Here is a 13096-nt window from a genome sequence, read left to right as displayed (position 1 = left end):
GTGGTAATTCTAGTTGGATCTTCTGCAGGACAGGTAGGACATGAGCAGATGGATCTGAAGTACAGATTAGGAATGAGATGGCAGTGTGTGGGAACAGTAGGAAGACCCTCCTTCCTAGAGCAGGGGGACAGGTGAGAGAGAAGTGTGGGGAGGGGAAGACAGCGCAGGATGGGCTCACGGAACTGCTTGGCTCTAGCCAGATGGCAAAGGAATTTGGACCGCATTTGACAGGAAATGGAGAGTCATTGAAGGATTTTGAGCAGGTTGAGCAGGGGAAGGATGTGATATGTTGAAAGGGATGTTTTCAAAGGTGGAGTCTGTCTGCTGCTGCCTGCTCTGTGCAGGCTGTGGTGGGGGGTTGGGAGGAGGCAGAGACTGGCAGATCAGCTGCAGTGACCCAAGGAAGGGACAGATGGTGAGAGCTCAAGCTAAAGTAACAGGGATGGAGAAGACAGGAGAATGCATCAAGGGACAACTGAGAGGCAATGATTTACAATCAATGCAATTTCCTTCTGGACTCAAAATTCCATGAAGACGAAGACTGTGCATACCTTGTTCATCCCTGTGTCTGCCAGGATCGAGCACAGTGTTTGGCACATAGTAGGTGCAAGCACTGAATAAGAGTAAGAATAGTTGTTCGGTCCCCAACAAGCACTAGTGCAAGGAAAACAAAATAGAGAACTACTCTCAAAATCTCATTGCCTTAACTTTCTTTCACTGTCCCTGGACCTACACTGACAGGCTAGTGTCACTGGTGTAGGAAGTGACACTGGGGTAGGAAGACAGCCCAGAAGAGAGCCAGAGCAGGCTGGGAAAGATGACCCCCAAAGCAGAACACAGATAGGCATGAATGTTCTGTGGGAAACTCACCAACCACACATCCCCCACATAGTTCACACAAGACAGGAACACCCCAAATCAGGTCAATTATGAGTAAGAGGACGTCTTTTCTTAATGGGGGTATTTACCTTAAAGAGAATTAACTGAGAATCCATTTGAAGTAGCAAGCTGCCTTGCTCTTATATATAATTTGGGACCAGGATTTGACTTACCGAAACTGTGTTTCCATCCAATACAATGTATGGTAATGATTTTTAAAAAAACAAAACAAAACCTGATTTGGGAGTCTAAAGACCTAATCCTGGCTCTCGTTTAGTAGCAGAGAATACAGCTGTTAATAGCATAGGAGCTGGAGTCAGGCTGGGTTTATACCCTCGTGTACCTTGGACAAGTGGCTTAGCCTTTCTGAACTGCCGTTTCCTCACTGTAAAATGTGATGATACAACATCCAGTTCGGCCTCGTAAGGTTATTGTGAGGACTGAGTGGGGTAATGTATGTAATGTGTTCAGCAGTACCCGTAAGGTTTTGGTAAGTATTGATTTTACTTTGAATACTGCCTATATGTCCTTAGACTAGTCATTTCTCCTCTCCTGGGCCTTAGATTCTTCCTGAGCCTGAGGCTTTTCTCATCTGGACCTTAGAGACATGTTCCTCGCCTGTACTACAAATTCATCATCTAACACACCGAACGAAGTGTATACACTCTAGGGTCCCCAGTGGATAATTCTGCCCTTAGAAGGACAGTGGGACTCCAAAAAAGAGAGAAGGCCCAAACACACACAAGACTAGGATAGGTGTGTTTTCTTTAATATACTTTATAAATATCGCAACTCAGTCACCAATCACCCCTAAATTCTAGCCCCTTCTGCCCCTCCCAAGCCACCCTACTTCCATAATCATCTTCATCCCAGACCCCAAGGGAGAGAAAGCCCAAGAGTACTCCTCTACTCTGGACAGCTTCCCTAGCCCACCCTGCATTTGGAATTAGGACCCTAAGTTCTTCCTTTAAGTTTCTCTTCCCCACCTCCCCCACCCCTACACCAACCCAGGGCCCTGCAGTCACATCAAGCTCTGCTGCCCTCTGCTGTCTGGATCCAGATATGCTGGCTCCAGGTAGGGTAAGTCAGCTTCCTTCCGCGCACCTCCCAATTTCTGCAGCCCCATTCTGCCTCCCTGACCTCAGGGAGAAAATGCAGTGTCTTCTCACCACTCACACTCTCTCCTAATCAATACAAACATACACACAGTCGGCCCTATTCGGACCCAACATAACGAAGCCACAACAGACGTGGTCCTCGAGTGTGGAGCTGTCATCTTCAGCAAAGAAGGTGAGTTTCTAGAGCCAGCCAGTCTCAGTTTCCTTCTTCAACAGCCCCCAGTCATTTATGGAGCATCTGCTGTGTGCAGGGCACTATGCAAAGTGTTGCACCTGCATTATCTCACCGAATCCTGGCAATGGCCTTGCAAATTATTCTTATCTTACAGATGAAATGAGACTCAGAGAAGTGAATGTCTTACCTAAGGTCACAGAGCTAGTGAGTGGCAGAGATGTGATAGTTGTCCCCGGCTGGTTTGTCTGCCTCCGTTCTCCTCTTCCAAAACTAGTCCCCTGCACTGTGGCCGGTGGTGAAGACACGGCCTCTGGAGTTAGAGAAATCTGGCTGGCTTGAGCAGCTCATCTTCATCAGCGAAGCCAACAGCTCCAAACTCGTGACCGCACCAGCTGTGGCCTAGGTATGGTGGAACTGAACTGGAAAGACTGTGTGTGCATTTGCGTTGATTAGGGGGGAATGCAGGTGTGGAAGACACCCACAAATGATCTTTAGAGGTAGCTATGAGGTGGGTATGACAAAATACAGCGATCATTGCATGTGAAGGCCGGAGAGTGGGAAGGGTCTGAAATAAGTCTCAGGATTCTGGCTTGGACAGCTGGGTGGATAGGGATGCCAGTCACTGAGATGGGGACATTGGAGACGATTGGGTGAGGAATGTGATGAGCTGTGGAGAAAATGAAGAGATCCATTTTGGCCACGGTGAACATGAGATATCCAGGTGGAGGTGGTCAGTGGGCAATTCGTGCTACAACTTGAGGGCTCGGGAAAGAGGTCCAGGCTAGCATCACCTCGTAGATGGGAGATCTTCCAGGGAGAGTGAGATGCAAGAGAAAAAAAGAGGACCGAGGCCCGATTATCAATATTTGAGGGGAAGGTAGAAGAAAAGAAGTGTAGGTAGGGGACTAAGAAGCAATAGCCATGGATAGAAGGAAAAAAAAAACAAAAACAAAAACAGGAAGAACTATCCAGAAAGTCAATGAAAGAGAAAGTTTCAAGGAGGGAACAGTTCTACCAGATCATCTACCACAGAGAGTCTAGTGCTCTCAAAATGGTCCCTTAGATTTGTCATTAGAAGATTGTTCTGTTTATTTACTACTATGTAAAAAAAAATCATCACCTTAAAACTTGTTGGCTTCAAACAACAAAAATCAGTGTATTTTCCCTTTATCTCTCATTGTTTCTATGGGTTAGGAATTTGGGGTGCTAAGCAGTCTGGCTCAGGGTGGCCAGAACTGGAACACTATGGGGAGAGAGGTAGCTGGAGCAGCTGGGAGCTGCCTGAGCATCTCTCTCTCTCTTCATATGGTCTCAGGGCCTCTCCAAACTGCCCCTCGAATGGGCTACTTTGAGCCTCCTGGTAGCCTGGAGGTCTCAGGGTACATGCACTGCTTACATGGCAGCTGACGACTTTGAAAATGAGGACCACATGTTTCCATACGACAACAACAAACAAGTCCTAAAGAACTTAACAGAACAATTTCATTTATAATATCATGCAAAAGAAAAGATCTGTATCAATGAATACATAATCAAGGAATTGTATACTGAAAAGTACAAGACATGGCTTACCGAAACAAATGAAGGAAGTCCTTGGAAAGACATCTTTTTCTCATGGACGGGACGATTTAATATTGTGAAGATGACAGTATTGTCCAAAGTGAGTTAAAAATTCAAATGCGGGGGCACCTGGGTGGCTCTGTGGGTTAAAGCCTCTGCCTTTAGCGCACGCAGGTCATGATCCTAGAGTCCTGGGATCGAGCCCCGCATGGGGCTTTCTGCTCTGTGGGGAGCCTGCTTCTCCCTGTCTCTCTGCCTGCCTCTCTGCAAACTTGTGATCTCTGTCTGTCAAATAAATAAATGAAATCTTTCAAAAAAAATTCAAATGCGATTCCTATCAAAATTCCAATAACCTTTCTGTGCAGAAGAGGAAGCTGAGTATCAGATTCATGTGAAATTACAAGGGGGGTTGACAGCCAAAACACTCTTGGAAAAGAATAAAGTTGTAGGACGCACACTTTCTGGTTTCAAAACTTACTACAAAGCTACAGTAACCAAAGCAGTGTGGTACTGGAATAAAGACAGACAGAATAGCCAATGGAATAGAACAGAGAGTCCAGAAATAAACCCTAGCACTTATGGCCAATTGATTTCTTACAAGGGTTCTCAGGTCATTATACAAAAATTAACTCAAAATGAATCAATGTCCTAAATATAAGACAAAAAAAATATAAAACCCTTAGAAGAGAGCATGGAGGTAAATCTTCATGACTTTGGATTTGGCAAAGGAGTCAGATATGACACCAAAAACTGAGCAACAAAAGAACGAAAATATAGATAAATTGGATTTCATCAAAATGATAAACTTTTGTTCATCAAAAGGCATTATCATGAAAGTGAACAGATAACCTAGGGAGAAGATATTTGCAAACCATGTCTCTGATAAAGGCCTAGTGTCCAGGATATATAAATAACTCTCACAAATCAACAACAATCAACCAATTTTAAAATGGGCAAGGGATTTGAATAAACATTTTTCCAAAGAAGATATACAAATGACCAAAAAGGGCATGAAAATCTTTTGGAAAATGCAAATCATAATCATGAGATACTACTTCATACCTATTAGTGCGGTTATCTTTAAAAAAAAAAAAAGGAAAATAACAAGCATTAGCAAGGCTGTAGAGAAATTGAAGCCCTTGTAATATTGCTGCTAGGAATGTAGAATGGTGTGGAAAATGGCTCGGTGATTCTTCAAAAAGTTAAACAGAGAAGTACCCTATGACCCAACAATTCCACTTCTAGGTATATACTCCAAAGAATTGAAAACAGGTGTTAAAACAAAAACTCATACATGAATGTTCATAGCAGCAGTCTTCACAATGGCCAAACGGGGGAAACAGCTCAAATTTCAGTCAGTGGATGAATGGATGAACAAATTGTGATATATCCATACAAAGGCATATGATTGAACCATAAAAAGAATGAAATACTGAAACATGGATGAACCTTGAAGACATTGTGCTGGGTGAAAGAAGCCAGAAATGAAAGGTCACATAGTGGATGATTCCACCTATTCTGAAATGTCTAGAATAGGTAATTCTACAGAGACAGAAGGTAGGTTAGTAGCTGCCAGAGGCAGGGAGAAGGGGGAGGAAACGAATATGGGGTTTCATTGTGGAGTGATGGAAATGTTCTGGAACTACACAGGGGCGGTGGTTGCCGAACACTGTGAATATACTAAATGCCATTGAATTGTTCACTTTAAAATGACTGATTTTATGTTATGTAAGTTTCACCTCATTTTTTTTTTAAGACAAAGGAGTATTTCAGCAAACGAGGCAGGAGCTGTACCAACTTTTCTGATCTAGCCGCAGAAGCCACATGGTGTCACTTTCACCATATGTTATTGGTCAAAACAGCCACAAAAATCCACCCAACTTCAAAGAGAGTAGGCATGGTCCCCCACACCCAAGGGGAGAACACCTCAAAGGTCATTGCTGAGTCTAACAAGAACACCTGTGGTGGAGTCATAGGGGCTGAAATCTGGCCACAGTGGGTGAGGGTGAAGATGGAAAACTTGAGAGAAGGGCATAAAATACCTGAATCAATTAAGAGACATGGTATGTTCCAGAATAAAAAGGCCCAGTCTTATAAAGATAGACATTCTCTCCAGATTAATTCATGCATTAATGCAACCTCAACTTGAATTGATAACAGAATTTTGTCCGACTTGAGGAGCTGATATTGAGATCACCTAAAGAAGAAACTGCAATTATAACAAAGAAATATTTGGGTGTTTGTTTGTTTGGTTTGGGTTTGTTTGTTTGTTTGTTTTTTACCATTTCTTTATTTCTAGAACATGACTAGAGAACTTTTTTTTTTTTTTTTAAGAGAAAGAGCAGGGAGGGTCAGAGAGAGAGAGAAAGAAAGAGAGAAAATCTTGAAGCAGGCTCAACACGAAGCCCGAGGTGGGGCTCGATCTCATAACCCTGAGACCATGACCTGAGCCAAAACCAAGAGCTGGATGCTCAACCAACTGAGCCACCCAGACACCCTGAAATAGAAGTACTTGTGAAGGGGAAAGAAGACTTGCACTATCAGCTCTCAAAACAAAACACAGACTATAATAATTAAAATAGTGTGATGTTGGCACAAATAAATCTATTGAATAGAGTCTAGTACAGTCCCGTGTAGGCATTATAAATCAGTGAGAAAGCTATATTAGTCAATAGTGATGTTGGGACAATTTGTTGTCCAAATTAGAAAAAGAAACCCAAAATACCTTTGGATCTGTACTTCTTACCAGATCCAAATATAAATTCCAGATGAAATACAGCTAAATATACATGCACTCTTTCTCTCTCTCTCTCACTCACTCACACACATACACACAAATCACAAACTCTCTAAAATAAGTCAGATATTTCCTTTTCAAATAGATCACAAATCCTAGAAATCATAAAATAATATCTTGATAGATTTTTTTTTACTACATAAAAAACTAAGTTTTTAAAAGACAAAGCTAAAAGGGAGAAAATACTTGTAGTATATAAATCGTCGTAATTAGTTAAGCATATAAGAGAGGAATACGTAAAATATATGAACATCTTTTTATATCAATAAGAAAGACAAACAACCCAACAGGAAAATGGACCAAGAAAAGGAACAGGTATTCAGAGATGAAAAAATAAAAGACAAATAAAACATACGGAAACATAGTCATCCTTTAGTAACAATAGGGTAAATACAAATAAAGCAACGAGAAACCAATTTTCACCCATCAAATTTGAAAAAAGTTTTTTAAATTAATGATATCTGTGTTGATTAGGTTGTAGAAACAGTTATTTTCATACCCTGTTAGTATGAGTGTGACCTGGTATAGCTTTTCTTGGATGGCACTTTGGCAAAATCTACTGACATGAGAAAAGCATACTTTCTACTTCTAGACATAGCTCCTATAGAAATCTTTCTACGTGTGCAATGATTTTTAGTGCACTTGTTTGAAATAATGCAAGTCAGAAACAACCAGAAGGTCCATCCGTCATGGAATGCAGGCAGGTTAGGGGTCTGAGGACCAGGATAAAAGCCTAGAATCACCTACAATAGCAGCAGGAAAGGGAGCTGACCCAGGACAAGTAAAAGGATTGCCAGGTAGCATCACGGGGCACCATGAATCTGGAGTGACTCCACCCCCACAGAGGTGTGATATTTTCTCCTATGAAGAAGACAGTTCAAATGCCCTGGGGTTTATTCGTTCATTCAACAAATATTTATAAGTGCCTACTAAGTGCCAAGCCATGTTTCTAGGCTCTGGGATACAGCAGAGAACAAAATAAATAGCCCCAACTTTCATGGAACTTGCTTATTAGTGAGAGAGATGGACAAAAATAGGCAAACAGATAACAATATATTGTCAGGTTAATGGTCGGAAGGTAAATAAAGCAGAGTAAGAGGATAAAGAATGACAGAGGCACTGTTCAAATAAGATCAGGGAAGGTCTTTCTGTAGAGGTAACATTTGAATAGAGGTCTGAGGAAGTAAAGTGAGCCATGTCGATACCTGGAAAAAAAGCATTCCTATTAGTGGGACCAGAGTGTGCAAAGGCCCTGTGCTTTACTTGAAGACGGAGATTGGCAGGATGGATGTAATGGAAGGACAGAGGTACAGAAAAGTTAAATATGCTAATAAAAGGGAAGTTGAGGTGATGGGTTATGTTACCTGGACCAAAAAGGGAGGGAAGTGAGACTGGGAATGCTGATAAATGGATGGAGTAAGGTAAGTGGTAGGTAGGATACAGTAAGTAACAGGAAATTTTGCTGAGGTAAAAAAGCAGGTATAATAAGAGTAAGGGAGAGAGGACTATTGACAGAAGTATAAGAGGATGTGGCCAGAGAATGGGAAGCTGGAGTTCACTAGATCAGTGGACGGCGATCCCAAGCAATGACAAAGCCCAAGGTGCTGCTTCTGGTGTAGGAAGTTGAAGAGAAGTGGAGGAAAAAGACTTTGAGTGGAGGGGCTTGAACTTAAAGAACTAGGACATCAGGTAGTTTGATTTTTTTTTTTTAATAAGTTAGATTGTTGAAAGGAGCCTTGCTGTCACCCAGAGTAACAGCAGATGTGAGGGGGAGAGACAGCCATGAGCCATGATCCTCTCCATGTCTGGGGAAGTGTTGGGAGGCAGATGGTGGGAACTGTGACAAAGGCAGTAAGAGGACTAACAGGGAAATTCGACCTACCAAGGGGGTCAGGGCAAGCTTTCCGGATGAAGTGATACTTGAGGTGAGACTTGAAGGAGAAGGAGTTCACAGGGCAAGAGAGGAAGGAAGGGCATTCCAGGTGGTGAAAAAAGAACAAGCAAAGGCCCTGTGGCTAGACGGGGCATGTCAAGTATTCGAGACTGACAGAAGGGCCGTGTGGTTGGCACGGACACAGTGAGGAGAAAGGCATAAGCTGACAGAGAAGTTGAAAGGGATCAGGTTACCAAAGAGAGATAATTGGGACAATGCCCAAGGACCCCAAAGAGAGGCTTACATGGAGTTGACTGGAACCTTGGAGAGCCACACTGGTGCTCTGACCACATGTAGTGCAAGGCCTCTGAGGGGGGCAGCATAGGCTTGTACCATGACTTACTGAGCTTAGCACGCAGCCAGGGCTCAGGATGTGACTCAGTCTGTGCCCACAAAACTGAACCAAGCTAACTGGCTCACAAGGGCTCCAGCCAGGTGCACTGTACCTCGCTAACAAAGTTCTTGGACCATAACCACCAACTTATTTCATGAGGAGAAGGAGCCTCCTGCTGGAAGGGAGCTGCCCGCTGCATCCTCTAATCACAGCAGAGGGAAAGCCCAACCCTTGCTCTGAGGGGATAAACACTTTCCTGCTGATAAACCCCCTTCCTGCTGCCTGGCTGGCTGGGGGGTGAGGTTCTGGGTCTCATCACAGCAAAGACCTGCTTCTATGAAACTGACTCATGCCTCCACCCTCTGGGACAGCCCTCATATTTATACACATGCACGCACACACACACACAACTCAGGCAGTGCTGCCCTTTTGTCAAAACTGGGCATATTTGGGAGCGTCTGGGTGGCTCAGATGGTTATGCATCTGCCTTTGGCTCAGGTCATGATTTCCAGGTCCTGGGATGGAGCTCCACATTGGGGTCTTCCAGCTCAGTGGGGAGTCTGCTTTTCCCTCTGCCTCTCTCTGCTTGTGTTCTCTCTGTCTCTCTGTCTCTCTCTTAAATGAATAAATAAAATCTTAAAAAAAAAAAACAAACAGGGCATATGTGATAGAAGGGCCACCCACAGCACTGTGGCAGCCTTCTGGGGGTTCAAGGGCATTCCTTTTGGGTTCAGGATGGGAGGCTAGACCACACATTATTGGGGTTGATTGTTTGTCATTAAGTCACCAAACTTTTATTGAGCCCACTCTTCGCCGGACTCTGTCCCGGATGCTTTGGTACATCCAGTAATTTATAAAAGCAGGCTCTTGCCCCTCAGGGACGGGTGACCCAGAAGGGCAGAATCAAGAAAGCAAAGGGCTAACACAAATCTTTTTTTTTTCTTAAGATTTTATTTATTTATTTAAGAGAGAGCTTGCACATGAGTGGGGAGAGGGATAAAGGGGGGAGGGAGAAGCAGACTCCCCCCAGAGTAAGGACCCTGATGGGGGGCTCAATGTGGGGCTTAATCTCAGGATCCCAGGATCATGACCTGAGCCAAAGGCAGTGGCTCAACCAACTGAGCCAACCAGGCAGCCCAACACAAAGCTTTTTAAATAGGGGTTCAAACAAAATGTTATGGGAACCCCCATTATGGAGGGAGGAATTTGAGGTGGAGGTCAGGATATGGTGAATGAGGTGACTTTTGAACTAGACTCTGATGGATGGAGAAAATGTGCCTGAGGAGAGATGGGCGATGGGATGTTTCAGGGAGGAAGGCCATGGCCAACGAACCGGAGAGACTGAATTCTGTCCTGAGGACTGGGAGCCGTGGAGGAACCTCAGACGGGAGCATCGAGGAAGCTCAGTGGAGGGAACAAGGGCTCTAACATGCCCTGCCACCGATCAGCTGGAACCTGGGCTAAGCCACTATTCTTCTCCAGCCGGTCTCCTCTTCTGCAGGTCAGGACACCACTTGTCGCCCAGCATGGCTGACAAGCCTGATGGAAGGCTGGGAAGGGGCTATGTCCACCTGGCCAAGGGCACCCAGTCTCTCAGCCTCCGAGGTCATATCAGCTGTTAGGTTTGAACTCTCCTTCCCACCTTTGTAACCATGGGACTCCCCTTCGAAGGTTTCATCCTCAGTAGTATCTTGAGATATCCCCAGCAGGGTGCTTGGCCATGCTCAGAGCCACTCCCGCACCCCGCCCGTGGGTCTCTGACCTTCCTGCAGCTCTGGGGCTGTGCCAGGCTCTCTCAACCTACTGTTGATGTCATTACCACCAATCTGCTCCCTGCTCACCCAGCCCATGACTGCTGCCTGTGGTGTCACTTCTGTGCCTCTCCTGTCAGTGGTCACCCTACTGCCTCTCCCCAAGACTGCCAGGACGTCCTCTGCTCCTCTGGCCTGCTGGTTCTCACCTCCCTTCCCAGGCCTTCCTCTGGTTCCACTCTTCCAGAGGGAACCACAGCAGACCAAGCCCCGGTGCTAGGGCTCCCCACACACCAGTCGCTTTCCATGGATTTTCTGCCACATGCAGGGAACATGTCATTCCTGTGATCCGCCCTTGACTTGGGACACCTTCTGTCCCTAAGCGGGAAAACATGCAGGTCAGGTAGGTGCATTCTGTTGGAAGTTAGGTAGACACCATCGCCCAGGGAGGGCAGACCCAGGTCAGAAGACAGAGTGACCAGCCTGAGGGGGGCTCAGGGTGCGAAACGAGAGGCATGGACAGGAGGGAGACAAAACAATGTTTCCACCTTCAGAACTTGGGCTTTCAGCTAGGCCTGGGCCTTGGAGTGAGACCAACGGAGGCAGGCTGCCCGTGCGGGCCACACTGAGACTCCAGGGACTTCGCTACGGTGCTTCTAAACCACTTCCATACAAGGACTCTTGGTCATTCACCCTCCCCACTCTCAATCATTTCTTCCCACTCCACGCCTTTTGCAAACTTGGGTTCAAGTTTCCCCAACTGATGAGTAAAGACATTGCTTTTGAGATGAGATAAGCTGAGCGTGAAAGCAGGTGAGGTCATCACTGCCATCGGAGCCAAGACAGGGAGACTGGGGACAGGACCGCAGGGCTGAGTACTATGTTTGGCCTCGGTAGCCTCCAAGACCATCCCTGGAGCAGAGTCCAGAAGATGGGGGGAGGGGGCCTGCTTGGTTTATTTGCTTCCAGGGTTGACACTTCCGCCCAGCTAATCTCTGCTATAATATTAACTGCCATTTCAGCAGTGCTGGATGCCAGGGGCAGAGAGAACAAGGTACAGACAACACCGGTTTTTGTTGTAGTTACATATTTGACTTCACAAACACTCATATCGCATTGACCCTTTATGCCAAGCACGTTCTGAGAGCTTCACAAACATGAACTCATTTAGTCCTCATCACCCTGCTAAGAAGTTAGTCCTATGATTATTGTATTTCACAGGTAGGAAACTCAAAGAAGTCTGGCTCCACTGGGAAAGGTGGGGCTGTCTGTCCTAAAAGTCTGTCTTTGGGGTCCCTCCTCTGCATGGCCTGGTCAAGTCTACCTGCTTGCCCTTCAGGATGGCTAGTACAGTGCACAGGGGAGGAAAGGGCCTTTGTGGGGACAAGTCCCCCGTCCTCTGGTCTCTAGGAATCATGTCATTCCCAGTCCTGGAATACGGGGTGGGGGACAGGGAAAAGACAGAAGGGGGTCAGGGGTCCCAGAGCCACTCAAGGTTCTCACAGTCCTCATCCCTGGCTAATCTATCCTCTGGGGCCATTGGCTCTGCCCTCTGCCTTTACTCCTGGAGGTGGAGTTCACTGAACCTCCTCACTCATTTTAATTCCCCTTCTTCAGGGAGTCCCATGAAGACCCCCTTTTGCTCTCCTCAATGAGTCTATTTTATTGTATTTGAATGGATGATTTGAAAGCCATCTTAAACTTGTGGATGTAAGCAGAGTATAAATACATTAAAAATGAAATCAAAAGTTTACCTCTGGGGCCTTCTAGACTAGGTAAGCACCTGTCCTTTGGGTCTGTCTGTCTCTTGGAAGTATTGCTTTCTGGCCACACATTCTAGAGGGCATTTCCTGGGAGCTTTCTCGGTGCCGGTTGCCCACTGAGGCCACAGGTGTGGAGACGAGGCTGGGCCTGTGTTCCCCACTTCCCCTGTAGGGACTCATGCTGGTTAGGAGTGATCCTTACTTCGGGGGAACCAAAGCCTTGCTCTAGAAGCTATGACAGAAAGGTCATGTCCAGTTCACCAAATGTGTCTTCTGGGAGCCCCCGAACTCCCCTTTTTGAGTCTTTTTCTCTCTTCAGTGACATCCTCTGATCCCTCCAAACAAGGCCTTCACTCCCTCCCACACAGGAATGGTTCCAAGAATGGCTCCAATGGCTGAATAGTGAGTGGGACCCCACTGTCCCCGCCATCCCGGGAGAAGGGCAGTTCTGCCAGTGGCTGGCGGCACATTTTACAGAGTGGGCTCTCCTGAAGGGACAAACCCCAACTGAAGAAAGTAGCTCTCCAGCTGTAACCAACTTCCCCGAGGGGTGCAGTGGGGCTTCCCAAACACTAGGGAGAGAGGACACTGGCTTTGTTTGAGATAGGCCAGCTCAGAGGAGGAGGAAGGATAAACATTCATCTTGGAGCCAGAGCCGGGGGTGGGGGAGCTAATGGGAAACAGCTTGCTGGGGGACAGTAATCAGGAACGACTGAGACGAGCTGCTAACGGGGCGGCGGGGGCGGGGGGAGCAGGCTGATTGAGACCAGCTGCTGCTCCTCTGCC

The sequence above is a fragment of the Mustela putorius genome, unplaced genomic scaffold (assembly GCF_011764305.1).
Source record: "Mustela putorius furo isolate JIRA1106 unplaced genomic scaffold, ASM1176430v1.1 tig00003899_pilon_pilon_pilon, whole genome shotgun sequence".
NCBI lineage: Eukaryota > Metazoa > Chordata > Mammalia > Carnivora > Mustelidae > Mustela > Mustela putorius.
Note: the sequence above shows the minus strand (reverse complement) of the source record.